The sequence below is a fragment of the Vanellus vanellus genome, assembly GCF_965231255.1.
Source record: "Vanellus vanellus genome assembly, chromosome: 12".
Lineage (NCBI taxonomy): Eukaryota > Metazoa > Chordata > Aves > Charadriiformes > Charadriidae > Vanellus > Vanellus vanellus.
In genome coordinates, this window is record NC_138917.1 from 8076896 (window position 1) to 8082408 (window position 5513).

Below are 5513 nucleotides of genomic sequence, written 5' to 3' on the forward strand. Positions count from 1 at the left end.
TTCTATGAGGAAATTTATTTTTTTTAAAAGGACAGTTTCAGACAAAAATGTCGTATCAACGATTAACTCTTAAAGACATTTCAGCAGTATTATGCTAGTTCAAAAGATACATATTCCTAATCCGCCACTTTCTGCTCATTTTCTGCATAAAAACCTTTTCCTAAGACTCAGATTCCACAGCAGCAATCATACAAGCTGGCAAAAAGATAACTTTAAGTAAGTTTAAAAACTACCAGGCCAACAGCACAATGTCTGATCAGGCTGAGATGTAAAGTTCAAGCTGCTCTTCATGGACCTGCTGTGCTGCTTCATGCTTAGTATGTGATACTTAAACAGCTGAGGGGCTTTCTCAGTACATTAATATGTAAGGGGCAGAGAAGCAAAGAACTGGGTCAGGACTGAGCGTTGTAACTTTAAGTCAAGTGTCAGCTGCAGTTATCAGCTGCAATTTGTGAAAATCTTGTGTGGTGCTCTCCCAGGATTTGAAACTTCACATGGTGTCAATAACATAACGATTTTGCACTGCTCTCGAAGTGGGGGAAATCTACTTGTTATATAGTACTAATGAAGATACTGCTTCTACTGTTAACCTTCCTGCATATTTACTGCTGTCATGTGTGAGGGGAAATGGTCGTTTTTTTACTGCTGGGGGCATGCCACACAAAATACAGACCTGACAGTACTTCACAGACAAGTCAGTAGTACAGTGAGACCTAGTGATGACAAGCTTTAGGACTACAATTAAAGCCACATTTCAAAATGTCCTTTTATGGCAGTGAGACAGCTTTCCTACATTGTACATGTTCCAGCCCAGTTCCCTCTGCGTGGACTTGCCTTCTTAACCTTGTCCACTGTGCTTCCTTTTTCTCTTTTTAATTTGCCTCCTTCAGATCTTCCCGCTGACTCGCTTATTCGCACATCCTTCTGAGATGTTTTAAAAATAGATGGCTGAAAATAAGAACACTACATAAAAATGTGGAACCGCAAATACACACGGAAAATGTTCTTAATAAATCACTCTCTCTCCTTTACCTTTTGGATCGACTGTGAACTCTTGAGCAGACATCTTAAGTCTTCCTACAGGTAATATACTCAGTATACAATGTTGCTGGACCTACAGACAATTAGCAATGAGTAACCCTGTGTCAGACTTTGAGTCAGTCATTTCAGTGGCTTAATGTGAAGGAAAAGTCTATAGGCCAGATTGGATGATCAAAATCATGGTTTGGGGATTCCAATATAACATGGTACAGCAATAATCACTGTTTTCAAGAACAATTCTTTTAAGAATTTTATGCTGTACTTCTAAGAGCATTGGATATCACTACTCAGTGTAAAAACAAGCCATTGTCGAAAATATGGCAATTACAGATTAAATAAATCTAATGTAATATAAAAACATTATGAAGAAATTTAAATCTTTTAAGCATGGCATTTAACCTTTTGCCAATATAAAGATGTGAGTTCATTTTCAATATTCCCTATTCTCCTATTTCTCTGACATTATTAACTTGAATTCTCTTTTGGTTTTGTGGTTAGGTTTTTTAATCTGGTTTATTTGTGTTTAATTTCAACAGAGATTTATCTGCAGAGAAAAGGCCAAGGTCTAACGATCGATTCATTATGTTTTCTTCCCACCCACCTTTTCAAGTTTCAGAGCGATAGGGAGTAATTTGTTTGCCTTTCTGTATGCTTGCACACATTGTATTTGCATTTGTAAATGACAAAATACTAGCCTGTTTTTTAATACTTCTGTAATTTGGTCCACTCACTCTGATGCGTTAAAAAAGAAGTAATTTGTTTCACTAGGAGCTCCCAGGTAGCTTTTGAGCTGTTAGTTGGAGCTTCCATTCTGGAAAGGTACACATCAGTAATCAAGTATATTTACTTCTTTCAGTGAGAATTCACTGTGAAAGAGGACCGGTCCTGAGACATCTCTGTGATTGATGCCTCTGAACTGTGAAAGGAGCTGGTATAAAGTCTATGACAAAACCCGCTGCCTTTTTTAATAGGGGAAAAAAAGCTGAAAGTGAATTTCACAGAGTGCATAACACAGCATTCCTTTTCTGCACTGTGCCCTGGGAAACTTATTCTGTCATTTTTCCTCCCTAAGGATATTATCTTCCACATAAAGATATGTTTGGATGAGCGCCAGCTAAAGCTTTTTCCTTTCTCTTCTCCCTTTTGGTTGCTTGCAGGACTTTACAAAGAGACATAGAACCACAGGAAGTGAAGAAACATCTCTGTGTTAATTAATCGGGCTGGGGGATGAGGGCCCGCTGGGGCTCATTATAAATGGGTAGGAACAGCAGCAGTTTGGGCCTTGTGGAAAGTTCAGACAGCTGGGGTTGGGTGGTCAGCATGCCGGCAGCCAGAAGGAAAGGTATCTTCTTTTCTGTAGCAAATTCAGGCTGGAAGAAATAAGGGGGGGGGGTTCCTCTATCAATCTTTAAACTTAGAATGAGTTTCTCGTGCATTATTTATTGGTTGTAGGGTTTTATGTATCCCTTCCGAGTGCTGGAGGAAAACATTGCATACAATTTCTCTATAAGGCATCTCTGCTGACATAAACTGAGGGGTTTAGTTAAGTTAGGGCTTGAATGTATTGAAGGTAGAGAAAAAGCATGCTTGAAGTCCAGTATGCTGAGATCTGCCAATACCTTTTTCTTTGTAGCAGACCAGAGCTCATGTTCCTTCAAATCCTATTTGCAACACTTCTTTCTAATAGGAACCCTGGGCTGAGTAATCTGCCTGATGCCACTTGAAAAGTAGTTTGACTAGCTAATGAATTTTGTGGTTAAATCATGCTTTTGGCAATGAGGCATGCCCCTGAACCGTGTCAATCTATCTACTATATGCTAACCCCTACATGTACAGCTAAAGGCAAGCACCAGAGGCAGTTGGGTTTTCTTGGGTTGCTTGTAATATATGGAATAATCATACCTGCCTCTGAATACTCATGCTGACTCTTTAAACCTTCTTTTTCCTTTTTTTTCTTCCCTTAACTCTAGAATTCATTCCTGCCTGCTGGGTAAACCTGAATAAAACTTAACGTTAATCTGCAATCTTCTTGCCTTCATGCTAAGCTAGCTAAGATATTTTACTGTTAATTTCACAGTTCTCAGAACCTCAAGGCAATGCAGCACCCGTAAAGTCTCAAGCCTAGTGAATGATGCCTATAGTTAGGAGCGAGTGCAATGGTCTACTGAGCTTAGAAATGTGCTCAATATTACATGGGTTTCTGTTACTTTGTCATGCAAAGTATCTTGTAGATTTGTTCTAGCTCTCACTGCTTCTGCTGGGGACAATGCAGACCAAGGCTCAGGTAAAAGGAGATTACAGAAGGGGGTATGTGAAGACAAAAGCATTGCAAAGGTCTCTAGGTGATTCTGGGCAGGTGGTGTAAATCTGAGCATTTAGAACACAAAAGGATGTAATTGGTAACTGAGGAAGAAACTAGGAAAGCTCAGGTTGCATTTGTTACAGTGGGCAGAAAGTCCTTTGAGTCGACTGGAAATTAGTGTAGCAAGGAGCTTGGGCTGCAGAAGGAATCTGACAACTTCTGAGTTGCACAAGATGCATGCATGAAAGCCGGGGAGGGATAAGAGGGGCACCAAGGAGGAGCATGCAGCAGCTAGAAGCAACCGTAAGAATCACTGCCGTGTTCATTTTGTAATGAAAACCTTCCAACGAGACTTTCAGAGAGGCTAGAGTGGTATCTTCAGTGTCTGTGTCCATGGGTGAACCGCTTATATTTGTTCTGGAGCAATCATCAGTTGGGCAGCAGTGCCGGAAGAAGGCAGGGATACCCTATGCTGAATTTCCCCCTAGGGAGGAAGAGAGGCCTGGCTGCAGGAAGGAGGGAGGTCTTGCACCAGCTTTTGTTTGAAGGAAGAAGCAGTGCTAGCCCTGTTATCCATTGTCTTGACTCCCCTCAGAGGCATGATGCATTGGAGAGTACAGTTGGTAAATGTAAAAAGTTGACAGCCACAAACGGCGTTGTGGTGATGTGTCTAACATATAGAAATACATAGTAATTTTTTATATGATAATAGAAAGTAAAGAAACTGACATAGGTATAGATTATAAATTCCATCCTCCCAGAACAGCTTCTGGCTCTAACAGGAGAGGACCCATCCGTCTGAGCACTGAGTTAGCTGCTCCTTTACCTTGCTAAGTAGTGCAGGTACCACTAGATGGCTGTCAGACAGAAGGCGTGAGGACTTCTGGGAGGGATTCAATGCAGGGCCTTTACAAAGTGGGTTTGAGTTTTGGAGGTGGGGAGAGACTTAATCGTGCTGATTTGTGCTTGTATGCTGTGGTTTGTCACTGTTAATTTTAAATGAACTGATGTTTTGGCTTGGAAAGCATATTCAGAGGCAGGTTGCTTGTGGTCTGCTATGGGGTTTCATAGGCTGGAGGCATTGCTATGAGCCACGAGTGTTAATGTGTCAGGTTAAGTGAACTCTGACTTGGTAGTTCAGGAGACAGAAGGTCCCAGAGGCAAAAAAAGATGAGTCGTTGGAGCATTCTCCTTTTTTCAACTTAGTATTATAGCTTGTGTAACAGTGTTAGAAGTGTATCTTAAAGCTGCCTTATGATAATACAAAGTGTTTGTCTTGGAAGGCAGTAACAAAATAGAGATGTTAAATAAGAAGGGGACCGGCACAGTGACTTGACTGTGGGGGTCCTGTTTGGCCCCTAGTCTTAGGCTCAGGTCTGGCTGGAAGAGAGCTGGAACGCAGCCACTGAAGAGGGAGCACATCATCTCTCCGTGTGTGCTTCACTTCCTTGATGGACTGGAAGAGTGGGAGAAAATCCTGAACGCTGCTGTCTTAATACTGGCTCAACACCAAAGCGGTGTTCCTGCAGATTCAGTTACACTCATCTGGACATTTGGTGCATATGTTGATAAGATGCTTCTTCAATAATTTTCTTCAGTCAGGAAAAGTACACCGAGTGACTGTATTGGGAGGGAGGCCAATGCAATGTTACAAAGATACGCTTCACTCCTCAGTTGTGCAACTGTGGGTCACAGCTGGGGAGATCTCAGCTTAAAAACTGTCTGCCATGGCACAGCATATTTACTGATCCTCCGAAAGCCTATGAATAAAAAATGGATTGCCCCTGTGCAGCACAAAAGGCATGAATGGAAAGAAAGAGGAAACTATCTGTAGCAACCAGTGAGCTGTGGAAATTGAAGTGATTTCTTAAGGGCAGACCCACAGGTTTCCTGAGGAAAAACCTCCGTTAGTACTTGTTCCTCTAGACCTGCTACCCTGCTATCTCGTGAGGCCCAGTCATACAAATACAGTTCCTTGGGACAATTCCCATGCATAAATTTTGGCAGGGTTAAGCTCTGTGCAGAGTCTTCAGCTTAGAAGCCACTGGACTTACCCACCACATCTTGGAAGAGGAAAACTTCCAAAACTAATATAAGCTTGATTATTCAACAGAAAAGCAGTTAGGAGAAATAAGTGCTATCGCCATCTTGTTATGTTCAGGGTGCTCCA